The sequence below is a fragment of the Hibiscus syriacus genome, unplaced genomic scaffold (genome assembly GCF_006381635.1).
Source record: "Hibiscus syriacus cultivar Baekdansim isolate YM2019G1 unplaced genomic scaffold, ASM638163v2 tig00116961_pilon, whole genome shotgun sequence".
In the NCBI taxonomy this organism is placed as follows: Eukaryota; Viridiplantae; Streptophyta; class Magnoliopsida; order Malvales; family Malvaceae; genus Hibiscus; species Hibiscus syriacus.
This window is the reverse complement of record NW_024063487.1, coordinates 1,898,256-1,912,577: the sequence shown is the minus strand read 5'-3', so window position 1 is coordinate 1,912,577 and position 14,322 is coordinate 1,898,256.

Genomic DNA, 14,322 nt, shown 5'->3' with positions numbered 1-14,322 from the left:
TTAGCACTGCAGGAGATGCATGTGGACTCTTAACATGATTTCTTTGTTCGATTTAACTCCGTGATAGATAGGATAGATGATCTTTCTTGCGACTTTGTTTCATTCTATACTCCATCTTTGGATATTGATCCTCGTCCTCCGTTGGATGCTTGATCGTTTTTTTCGCTTTGTTGATTGTGTAGTTATTTTTTTTCGAGTTTTTATTTTATTATTAGATTATATACATTATTTAGTTTTATTATTAATTAAAAATAATCGAGTTGTTTATTATTAGTTAATGTTAATAATGTTAATTTAAATTATTATAATATGTATTAAATGATAAAAGATATATGCATTTTTACTAACCAATATTTTTTATATGTTACAACGTCCACAACCGAACAAGATCCAACAAATGATTATAAAGAACCAAACAAGACCCAAAATACAAGTGTTGAAAATATTTTGATGTTTCGATATAACAAATAAGTATTATTGATTTTAACATTTTATAATTATTAAAGTATATTCGATTAAATTATTCGAATATCAAAATATTACTCCAAGTTTTCAATGTCAATTTAAAATCCTTACTTAAGTGTAAAATTGAGTTTTAATCTTAAAATATTTTTTAAAACAAATTTTACAAAGTATTTCGAGCCTTGATCGAGCCAAAAATATTTTTCTTATTTAAGGGCTTCAAGAAAAACCAGATTGCCCAGAGGGTACCGATACCTCTAGCCATTTAATGGTCGAAATATTTGAATTTTATACTGCGGTTACCGATATCCCCACGCTCCCAACCAGATTTTTAAATGATAATTACACATTAACGACTCTATTGACTTCACCAATGATCCCCAACGTTCAGAAGTGATTCAAGGTGTATTTAAGCAAGCTTAAGAGCCTTTGATCAACATTAATTAAGATGAATTGAGAGAAAAACAAGAGAGAAAGCATCAAACATCAAGTTTGTGCATTTCAAGCCAATTTTCCTTCAATATTCATTTTTCTTTCAAGAACACATATTGTGCTCATTTGTAATCATCTTTGAGTGTTTTTTTTCTTGTTCTAGAATTGCAAACATCTTACCTTGTGAGGTTTTCTTGTAAGTTTGCAAATTTGTGTATTTCTCTTTGGGAGAGAGTGTTCTCAAGAATTTGGGGTATAATTCTTGAGGGAGTTGTAAGGTTACTATTTGTCTTCAAAAGAAAGAACAAATTAGTGAATTTGTTGGAAAATACTTAGTGTGGATAGCTAAGGTAGTGGACGTAGACTTTGGTTGAGAAAGTCGAACCACTCTAAATCGCTATGCAAATATTTTCAATTTTCTGCAAAAGCTTCCACCAAAATTTTAATTGCCAATTCACCCCCTCTTGGCTATTTTGTCGATTGATCAACTCAACAATTATTATCAGAGCCTCACTCATTTGAAGGTTTAATCGCCTCTTGAGTCGATTTGGGAAGAGTTATATCGATAATCAAGTCATCAATGGCCTCTACTTCAAACTTCGACTTCGGTCTTGATTCATTGCCCATCAACAAGCCTCCTTTCTTCAATGGAGATAATTATGCTTATTGGAAGAATATAATGATGTACTTCATTCAAGCAGTGACATGAGAGCATGGAATATCACAGAAGACGGATACATCAAACCTTCCACTCATCCAGGATTGTGGAGTGAAGGAGAGACAAGAATGTTCCATCTCAACTCAAAGGTTATCCATATTATATTTTGTTCTCTTGTACCAGATGAATACGGAAGAGTTTCGTCTTGTACAACCGCCAAGGATATATGGGATAAACTACAAGTCACTCATGAAAGTACAAACGAGGTAAAAGAGTCTAAAATTAGTCGTCTAACTCATAGCTATGAAAATTTCAGGATGAAACCGAATGAAGAAATCAAAGCTACAACCGATAGATTTTCCACGATTGCCAATGGTCTCAAATCATATGGAGAAATCATTCCAAACAAGAAGCTTGTGAGGAAGTTAGTATAGTTTCTTCTAAAAGCTTCGCAATCGAAGAAGACAGTGATCATCGAGGCTAAAAATTTAAAATACTTGACCCTTGATGAGCTAATTGGTTCTCTCCTTACACATGAAATGATGCTACAAGAAGAGGAATACCTCTAGAAAAGGGTCGAGCCTAAGAAGGATATGGAGAAGAAGAAAAACATTGAAGTCGCTCTCAAATCAACAAAAGATGAGAGTGATTTGGATGAAGATGACGATGACGAGGAAATGGCATTATTTGCCAAACAGTTCAGAAAACTAATGAAGCTCAATCGAGGAAGAAAATTCAAACACAATGAAGGCTTCAAGAATGAACCAAAAGAGAAGGACCCAATCATTTACTACAAATGCAAAAAGCCAGGGCATGTCAAATATGATTGCCTATAATTGAAGAAGAATGGTCAATCAAAGAATAAGCACAAGGCTCACGTGGCTACATGGAGCGATGAAGAAGGTTCCGATGAAGAGGAACAAGAAGTAGCAAACTAGTGTTTGATGACATTTGGGGAGGATTCTCAGGTAACCTTTAACTCATCCGATTTTGAAGATTATTCTTTTGATGAGTTAGTAGAGAATATATTGGGTTGGCTTCGGATTATGAGAAATTATTTTTTAAATACAAAAATGATATTTCAAAATTGAAAAATGAAAATAATCTTATATGACCAACATTGATCTTGAAAGTAAAATTAAAGATTTGCAAATCAAACTAAATGAGTTTGAAAAGAAAAATATTGATTTGCATAATTTACTTTCAAGAGTGAATGATGATCATTAAAAGAAAATTGATGATCTTAAAGCTTCTTTTGATAAAGTTGGAACAAAACGTTTTGAAAATGGAGAAAGTTCAAAATCCAATTTTGTTAGAAAAAGTTTTAAAAACTACAATCATAGAGGTCCCCGTAGAACCTCTAATGGAAAAATCGTTAGAAGTGTATGGGTTCCTAAAGAAATCAATACTACTAAAGATAATGATATCCTACACAAATGGATACCTAAGGCGACTAGAATTTTGGAGACTAATGGACATGGACCCAAAAGAATTTAGGTACCAAAAATCCAAAATTAATCTATGTTTGTAGGGAAAGGAACATTTCTACAAGGCATGAGAAACAAGTTCAAACTCATGGTACCTTGATAGTGGATGCTCAAGACACATAATCGGAGACAAGAGCAGGTTCGTATAGCTAAATGACAAAAATGGAGGAGAGGTGACTTTTGGTGATAATTCAAAAGGTCACATTGAAGGTATAGGTACAATTGGTAATACCTATTCCATACAAATTAAAAATGATTTATATATGAATGGGTTGAAGCATAATCTATTGAGTATTAGTCAATTATGTGATAAGGGATACAATGTCATGTTTGAAACTAACGGTTGTAAAGTCATTGACATTGCATCTAATCGGATTATGATTATTGGTCGTAGAATAGGAAACATTTACATGGTGCATTTATATTCCATAAATATGACTAATTTATGCCTAGTTGCTAAGGAAGAGCATGATAGTTGGTTATGGCATAGGAGACTAGGGCATACTAGCATGAGTGTTCTACAATAACTAATTCATAACTAATTCAAGGAGATTTAGTAAGAGGGTTACCAAAACTAAAATTTGATAATGATAAAATATGTGATGCTTGTGCTAAAGGAAAACATAGAAGAGCTTCCTTTAATTCCATTAATGATGTATCAACTAGTAGAGTATTACAATTGATTCATATAGATCTTTTTGGGTCAATTAGGACTATTAGCTTGGGTGGAAAACAATATTGCTTTGTATTGGTAGATGACTATTCTCGATATACTGGGGTTCTATTCTTAAGTACTAAAGATGAAGCATTAGAAAAATTCATCACGTTTTTAAAAGTAATCCAAAATGAAAAAGGTTACTCCATAACTAATATTAGGAGTGATCATGGTACTGAATTTGAAAATCTTGGATTTACTGATTTTTGTAATTCAAAGGGTATTAGCCATAATTTTTAAGCACTTAGAACCCCTCAACAAAATGGAGTTGTTGAGAGGAAAAATCGAACTTTGGAAGAAATGGTTAGAACCATGCTTTGTGAAAACAATTTGCCAAAATATTTTTGGGCGGAAGCAACAAATACCGCTTGTTATATTATAAACCTAGTAATGATTAGACCAATTTTAAAGAAAACTCCATATGAACTTTTCAAAAATAAAAAGCCTAATATTAGTTATTTTCATCATTTTGGATGTAAATGTTTTGTTTTAAACAACGATAAAGAAAATATTGGCAAATTTGATGCTAAAAGTGATGAAGGAATTGTTATGGGTTATTCCTTAACTTCTAAAGCTTATCGAGTATTTAATAAAATAACTTTAATGGTAGAAGAGTCTATACATGTCGTTTTCGATGATAATTTCTTTCCGAGAAAGGATTCTTGTGTGAATGATGATGTAAGTATTGTAAACACAAATGACGTTAGACATGACGTTGGAGAACCATCATCAAAGGAAGAAACAAAATATGAGGAAACTCATGATGTTCTCAAGAATCCAACCATTGAAGAAAGGGAAGTCTCTTACCCAAGAGAATACAACTATGTCAAGGATGGTGAAATAATAGGTGATCCATCCAAAGGGGTACCAAATCGATCTTCTCTTAGAAATATATGTAATTATGTTGCATTTAACTCATGCATAGTGCCTAAGAATATTAAAGAAGCATTAAACGATGAACATTGAATTATGGCTATGCGAATATTAAAGAAGCATTAAACGATGAACATTGAATTATGGCTATGCAAGAAGAGTTAAATCAATTTGAGAGAAGTAGAGTATGGACATTAGTTGAAACGCCTAGTAATAAATCTACTGTAGGTATTAGATGGGCATTTAGGAATAAGCTTGATGAAAGTGGTAATATAGTGAGGAACAAGTCTAGACTTGTTTCTCAAGGCTATACTCAAGAAGAGGGCATAGACTATGATGAAACATACACTCCCGTAGCTAGGATGGAAACAATTAGAATATTATTAGGATTTGCATGTTTCAATGAATTTAAATTATATCAAATGGATGTTAAAAGTGAATTTTTAAATGGTTTTATAAAAGAAGAAGTGTATGTGGAACAACCTCCTGGTTTTGAAGACTCAAAATTTCCATATCATGTTTTTAAATTGACAAAAGTGCTTTATGGTTTAAAACAAGCTCCTAGAGCTTGGTATGAAAGATTGTCAAATTTCTTAATTGAAAAAGGTTTTTTAAAAGGGAAGGTTGACACTACATTGTTTTTAAAGCATAAAGGTAAAGATTTATTAGTAGTTCACATTTATATTGATGATATAATATTTGGTTCTACTAATGATGCTCTTTGCCAAGAATTTTCTAAGTTAATGCAGAGTGAATTTGAGATAAGCATGATGGGGGAGCTCTCATTTTTCTTGGGACTCCAAATGAAGCAAAGAAAAGATGGCATCTTCATCAATCAAGCAAAATACGTCAAGGATATGCTCAAGAAATTTGGATTGGAAAATTGGAAACCTCATGCCACTCCAATGAGCTCATCAACTAAGCTTGACAAAGATGAAGAAGGTAAATGTGTGGTTGTTAAATTATATAGGTCAATGATTGGCTCTTTGCTTTATCTAACCGTAAGTAGACCGGACATTATGTTTAGTGTTTTTTTATGTGCTTGATTTCAATCATGCCATAAGGAATCACATTTACTAGCTGTTAAGACAATCTTTAGATACTTTAAGGACACTCCTAGTTTAGGACTTTGGTATCCTAGAGACTCTAGCTTTAGCTTGCATGCCTTCTCTGATGCGGATTATAGAGGATGCAAAATAGATAGGAAAAGAACCTTCGGTACTTGCCAATTCCTAGGAAATATGGTGATTTCATGGTTTTCAAAGAAACAAAATTGTGTTGCATTATCTACCACTGAAGCGAAATACATTTCAGGTGGTAATTGTTGTGCACAAGTTTTATGGATGAAACAACAACTTTTAGATTATGGAATTGAAGTATGTACCATACCTATCAAGTGTAACAATACTAGTGTTATTTGTCTCACTAAAAATCCCATCCAACACTCTAGAACTAAGCACATTGAAATTAGACATCATTTCATTAGAGATCATAATGTTAAAGAAGATGTAGTTCTAGAATTTATTGATACTTTGCACCAATTAGCGGATATTTTTACAAAACCTTTAGATAAAGAAAGATTTTAGACACTTAGGAGAGAATTAGGTTTAATTGACCTATCTTCACTTAGTGTTTAAAATAATTTTAACACTTCTAATTAGTTTTGAAAAATGCTTATAAAAATAATATTTTTGATTGCATTCTTTGCTATTAGTTAGGGGGAATTTATTATTCTTATAGAAAATTAATTATATGTTCAAATAATGTTTAAGGATAAATTTGATTGATTGAACATAGTTAATTTTCGTAATATGAGTTGCCAATACCACTAGAGCAAATTAATATAGCATTTTGAGTGTTTAAATACAGATTTTTAATTGTTCTGTGCACTAGGTATCGATACCACCTTTGAATCCCCACAAAGGGTATCGATACCCCATTCGGGTCCTTGTTTTTAAATCACCAAAACCCCCATTTGTGCAAAAAATCTCCCCTCTCTAAACATTCACCGTGCGTCTCTCCCTCAAATCCAACTCTCATCTTTGCCTAAAATCAACGGTTTCAAGTCATATTTCACTCAGTTTTCAACTCTTAAACCTACTAGCATCATTAATTTCATGCTAATAACATCACATTCTCACTCAATCTTCAAATTTCAAGGTAACTTTTCTAAAAACTCTATTTTCTTGATTTTGAACATAAGACTAGTTTAAATTAGTTCTAGGTTGAAACAGTGATTGGGCATTGCTTAGATTTTGATTTAAAACAAGAATCTACAACTAATTTCATCCAAAACGCAAGATTTTATAAAAAAAATTCAAATTTTTGAAATTAATAAAAAAAAATTGATTTTAAAAGTATTGTTTTTTATTTAATTATGTTGTTTTGAAAACTACATATTGATCTTTAAACATTGTTTTCAAAATTTCCCATTAGGATTATTTTAGAGAACCTTGATATATTGAGGACTCATTTGAGTTTTGGGAATTGATTGTATTGCATACATATGTTTTTAAAATTGCAAGTATATATTCTATTCCGATTTCTTGAATCATGTCTCGTAAACGCCCTAGGACATCATCTAGTCGTTCAAACCGACCACCAAACCCACCTCCAATTCCACCTCCTTTCCAACCAAATCCTAATCCTGATGAACCCGAAATGACAATTCGAAACTCGTGATTTAACGAACCTGGCCGTAGGGATAATCTTTACCATAGGTTTGTCTATCTCTTCGAGTCATACAAAATTTGGGAAGAACGAATTCCTTCTCTTCGAGCTATGGAAGAAATGAACTTTAGATATCTTCCTACTCTACAAGATTGGAAATTTGATGAACTTTTTCATCTCGAACCAATAGTTTACCAACAACTTGTTTGAATTTTCCATTCAAATGTCGTTTGTATTCAAAACCAAGCTAGAACCGAAACAATAGGAATTTGATCCTATCTTCTAGTTCAATTCATTCATAATGACTCGACATACATTGCTAACCTATTTGGATTAGATAATGATGGCTTAGATAATGAAATGGAAACAATAAGTTCTCCTTACAAGGTCAAGTCTAGTGCGAGTGTGTTAGATCACCAAGATCGTTTTCTTCATCTTATGATCTCTTGGTGGTTTAGACCATCCGGAGGCAAATACTCCACTTTTAGAGCTTTAGACCTTTGGTGGATATAGTGTATCTAGAATAATATGAAAACAAAACCTTCCTCAGATTATCTTTGCCGAACTCGTTGAAATTGTAAACCTTATCCATATAAAAGCTTTGTGAAACTCTAGTTTACGGTTGCCTTCTGAGTAATTTGTTTATCAAATCTGAGCTTAGAGTACTGCTTGATGTATCTATCCCTATCAAAAACCAAATCAACTTGACATACTTAAAGAAATCGGGATGGAATAAGGAATATAATCAATGGGTTCGATCCACCGAGCAAACACCGGCTAGTTCTTCATGAGCTCCAAATCCACCGGCAGCGGAAGATGATCCAGAACTTCAACAACTTATGCAAAATGTTGACGATGAAGTTCCTGACGATGAGCTGGCACAACAAGAGGATCAAATGCCTCCATATTTTTTTATCGTTTATAGAGACATTTGATCTAAGGTTTGCATCCATAGAGTCCCATCTAACTGTTATGGTTGCTCAACAACGGGAGATGAACGATCATTTAGATACGCTCACACTCGAGATGCTAGCATGCTATCCTCCTCCCCCCGATCCTCCTATGGATTAGACCTTGCCTTGCTCTGCTCTGCTTTGCTTGGATTGAACTTAGAATTACTATTTTGAATTGTTAAAACATTTGGATTTTTTTGGATTGTTATGTTTGAATTGGATGTTTGATCTTAAATGCTTATATATATTTGGTTTGGTTTGAATTTTCAATTTGAGCTTAATGTTTATTAGTTTTTCATCATTTACATATTAGTTGTATTATGACCAATTTAACATTACACATTATTTATGAATATTGATTTATGAAACTAATGGCTAACCTTTCTCTTGATTGTAATCTTAGCAGCTTAAGCTATATTTATTAATATCAATTGGCTATTTTTCAAAACCTTATTGTTTAAAACCATTTATAGAGACTTTTTGATTTAACAAAAAGGGGGAGAATATAGTAAGGGGGAGTAATTTCCAAATTGATTTCAAAAATGTTTTTCAAAGAAAATCTTAAAATTACTTAAATGTTTTGTTATATCAAAAAGGGGGAGATTGTTGAAAACATTTTGATGTTTCGATATAAAAAATTAAGTATTATTGATTTTAAGATTTTATAATCATTTTTAAAGTATATTCTATTAAGTTATTTGAATATCAAAATATCACTCCAAGTTTTTCAATGTCAATTTCAAATCCTTACTTAAGTGTAAAATTGTGTTTTAATCTTAAAATATTTTTTGAAACAAATTTTACAAAGTATTTCGAGCCTTGATCGAGCCAAAAATATTTTCTTTATAAAAGAGCTTCAAGAAAAAGCAGATTGCCCAGAGGGTACCAATACCCTTCATAGGGTACTGATACCCCCATGCAAGTTTTGGCTCCGAAGAAAAATAAAATGCTCTATGGGTACCGATACCCCTAGCCATTTAACGGTCGAAATATTTGAATTTTACACTGCATGTACTGATACCCTATGGAGGGGTACCGATACCCCCACGCTCCCAACCAGATTTTTAAATGATAATTACACATTAACGGATATATTGACTTCACCAATGATCCCCCAACGTTCAAAAGTGATTCAAGGTGTATTTAAACAAGCTTAGGAGCCTTTGATCAACAATAATTAAGAATAATTGAGAGAGAAACAAGAGAGAAAGCATCAAACATCATGTTTGTGCATTTCAAGCCAATTTTCCTTCAATATTCATTTTGCTTTCAAGAACACATATTGTGCTCATTTGTAATCATCTTTGAGTGTTCTTTTCTTGTTCTAGAGTTGTGCAAACATCTTACCTTGTGAGGTTTTCTTGTAAGTTTGCAAATTTGTGTATTTCTCTTTGGGAGAGAGTGATCTCAAGAATTTGGGGTATAATTCATGAAGGAGTTGTAAGGTTACTCTTTGTCCTCAAAAGAAAGAACAAATTAGTGAATTTGTTGGAAAATCCTTAGTGTGGATAGCTAAGGTAGTGGATGTAAACTTTGGTTGAGAAAGTCGAACCACTCTAAATCGCTATGCAAATATTTTCAATTTTCTGCAAAAGCTTCCACCAAAATTTTAATTGCCAATTCACCCCCTCTTGGCTATTTTGTCTATCGATCAACTCAACAACAAGTGACCCAGCAAGCCCAAGGATGAAAGCCCTCGTGATATAAACCCAAGAAGATTAGGGTTTCATCATATTCTGATGTAGCCACCCAATCTCAACTGTTGAATTGAGATCAAGATTAGGTTTCACTGTAATTAGCCAAGCCCTGTCATCGCCATCAAAGAAGATGGATCGTCCAATGGCACACGTTTGATGCACGCGCTCTTCCTCTTAGCTTCCTATGTCGTTTAAGCCGCCTCCGATGACTCTCAAGTCATCATCACTAGAAAATCTGACAAAACATTGAAAAATACACCAAATCAATTAAAAAATCAATCAAATCCAAAACCCGTTAAAAATAAATTAAATCCCGAGAAATACGGGATGTTAACTTCTCTTGTATAGGGAAATCATTTCCTACCTTAGGAGCTCATTGTTTTCACAAAAAACCTGGATAAAAATTTCCATAAAAATAAGTATGCAAGAGGGAAAAAGTGTACCAGTTCGAATGGGATAAAAAAGAGATATTTTTGAACCATTTTTCAAAAAAATGGAGAGATTTCGAGAATGAAATCAAAGAAAAAAAAAAGAAAAAAAATCCCTTATCGTATTTGAACAAATTTCACCTCTCAAAATTCGTTATACCAATTAAGGATGTCATCCACTATGAGAGGTGCAAATTGTTCTTTCCTTAGTGCAAAGTCTATGTTCATACAACCAAAACTTTATGTAAGTGCATCTTTTCATTCATTGAGATTCATTTTCCTAAGCATCAACATAAAATGTATAATAACAAATATTGTGATAGCAATAAATAAATAATTAGCTTAATATAAAACAAAACATAAATAAAACTGAAGCTCACATTAATATTCTTAAGTAGACAAATAAATTAAAATAATGGCTAATTCTCATCACAAGATACCAAACATTACATCAGTATCAAGTCTTTGGATAAACGGAACTCTTGTTGTAGTAAACAAACATTGACAATATGTTTTGTCGAACAATATACTATTCTTTGGAATAGTGTAATACTCAAATAAAATACCTTATAATTGTCACATATTATTACCACAGGTGTCGCTTAAAATTCGGCCAAATATAAACTTTCCTTTGGGTCAATTAATAAACGCGTGAATTACAAGAAACAAAAAATCATCTTTATATTTTGAATAATCAGTCTACACAAAAGAGATCACTTTGGCGTCATTTTGTTTCAACTAATCTACCAAAATATTAGACCTAGCAAAAATATGAATTAATTTGTCTCAATATATATATATATATATATATATTTATTTATTTATGTATTCTAATAACCAAAAATCAAAACTTAATTTTGATCAAACCGAATTGAATATAGACATATATTACACTAACAATATAAATAAAACCATATAAATATTATCAATCAATCAATTTATCTTAATTTTATCTTACAAGTAAAAGATAACCAAAATAATATTAAATTTGAATACATTTAAACATCATCCCAAAATATCATATACTCCTTTAATATTTCATCTTTAGTCAAAATATTCACCTTAAGTGATATCTAGTGTGTTAATCAAACATTGATAATAAAAATATGTCGAGCAAAATTCTTCCTCTATGTCGACTTATTACTCACACATCAAACCTAATAATTATCACATGTTTATTACCAAAGTTGTTCTTGAGATTATGTCAACTATTAATCTTCCTTTGGGCCGATCAATACTAGTATATCCTAAGTTACATGTACATAAACTTCATATTTCAAAACTAAAATATTTTCCACAATAGAGATCTCTTTAAAGACTTAATGCTTTAATTAAGTCGTCTCAAAATAAATATCAATATTCAAATTTAATATTTATATAACAATCAAATGTCAAAACTGAAATTCTCGATTGCACTATAATATCCAAAATAACCCAAAATAAGATTTCATAAATGGTGCTATCAAAAAATCAAAAACATAAGTTTTGATTGTTTTCGAAAAAATTTCTTAAACATTCATTTAATTCATAATTTTATAAATTACCAAAGGCAAACCGAATTCAAAATAATCAATATTTAACCAAAAATCAATATCAATGTATATACCAATGAATTAATCTTTAATCAAACTGAATTGAATATATCAATTTCAAATATATATTCTACAATCCTTAACAGTAATAAAACTAAAACTGAATTTTTTAATCACATTACGGTTTCAAATTAATCCATAATAATATTGTCTAAAAGACATTATTAGAAATAAAAAATCTAATTTTTTTATTATTTCTCAAGAATTTATTAATCATTAATTCACCAAATTAAACTAGCACATTTCATTGAACCAAAACATAAGATAGAAAAATCACTGTCAGAATAAACACCATACAAAATCTATATGCGAACTGGAATAAACATCATAATATACTCACTGGAATAGCAAAACTTTAACGGGATAAACACCCTAATATGCTCACTAGAATTGCAATATATATATATATATATATATATATATAAAGAATCAGTAAGATCAGCTGATAGTATACTACTATCGAAGCCAAGAAAAAATTTCTCAAAGTCTAATATCACAACTCAATCCGTGAACCAAACATATATATACACGTGTGATTACAATCAGGAGCAAAATCGCAATTGTTTGATTTAAAGACATGCTCATTCTGCATATTCTAAAGTGTACTGTTTTTAATAAATTCTTTTATATAATACATGAATATAAATGGGTCTTAAAACCCAAAGTTCAAAAGTAAAATCATGAGAGTTATTGCATCAAAACTATCATACGAAGGATATCCTAATTCATGTAAAATATTTAAAATATAGAGTCTACAATCACAAGAGAACGATTCGACGGAACAAACAAAGTCATACATCCTAAAAGAATTAACAACATTGAAATCAAAATCGCACCCAAATACATGATTGAAACACCGGAAAAAAGTTTAATAACAATACAATCCAAAAATAAATAAATCAATTATCAATGATTCAACATGACGAGGAGATGATACCACTTGTTGGAACCCAAAAACAAATATGAGAACTAACCAGGATCTAATCATGTCAAACCATCAAGAATAAAATAAACAAGATTTGCGGAAGCGTACCTGAATTAATCGATAGCTTGAAATCTTGAAGATTGTCTTGGTTGTGATCTTCCAAGAAGAAATAATTATCTTAAGTATAAGCACTATTAAGGTTTTCATATTTCATAATGATCAGCGGGGCTGATTCTCAACCATCGCCAAAACAATGAGGGGATGGATTGAAGATGAAGAAGGGACGTGCACTCTAGTCTCAATTGGTATATCCGTAGAGGTTGTACATAGACCTGCAGGCGATGAAGATGTAGATAGGGATATTACACCTACATGTGGACTAGTAGAAATCGTGGACCCCAAAACAGGAGGCACCCGGAGCCATTCATCGAATTGGTTTTGCATTGGATCAGGAATCTATGACGGGCAAGAAACAATGAGGTGTCCAATGACCCCACAACGGCCACAAAAAGAGTGGAGTCGCTCATACCACAACATATAAAGACTGGGACGTCCATTAGACCGCCTACCAACTGCCAGACACGGCCGCAACGGTTTTCGAACATCAATAGCCACCCGAATACGGAGGTAGGAACCCATGCGACCAGCCCCTGGACGAAGATCAATGGCAAGAGGAGTGTCGAGACGACGAGCGATCAAGTTACTAAGATATTGTGTCATCCATCCAAGAGGAACGTCGTATACTCGGATCCAGATAGCAAGAGAACTAAAGTCATAATCGTCCAGACAAGAATCGGGCCTGTAGGAGGTGATGGCTAATAGATCACCATTAAATAACCACAGGGTGCGATCAATAAGAATGGCTTTCGTCGCAGCCGATGTAAACCTAATCAGGAAATGATGAGGCCCAGAAGTAGAAATATCAGTAACCCGAGTCATCCCCCAAATACTTCGAAAAACCCAAATCAGAGAGTCACCATCTACAGGAGCCGTTGTAAAGAGATAACCTACTACCCAAAATTTCATGATGGCATCAATGGATCGAACAGACGAACCAGGGAGAAGGACATCAGAAGTCTCATCTTCTGTAAACTGTAAGTTGGCAAGGAGATGACCCACATTGTCAGCCATAGTGTAGAGAAGAAACTGAACACTAGAAAATGAGTACAAATCAAAAGATAACCTAGAGGTAGGAGGAACCATAGAAAAAAGTCCCATGAATGAGCAACCCAAAGAAATCATCAGAACCGTCAGAAACTATAATCACGTGCGACAGAAGAAGAGAAGAAAAATGCATGTGCCATGCATGAAAAACGAACCCACGAAAGGGGACATGACGGGAAAACCGTTGGACCCACAAAATAATCCACGATAACTACCATCTAGTTAAAATGGGGACAACAGTTGAAGGCGGTTTGCGTCAGATCTGA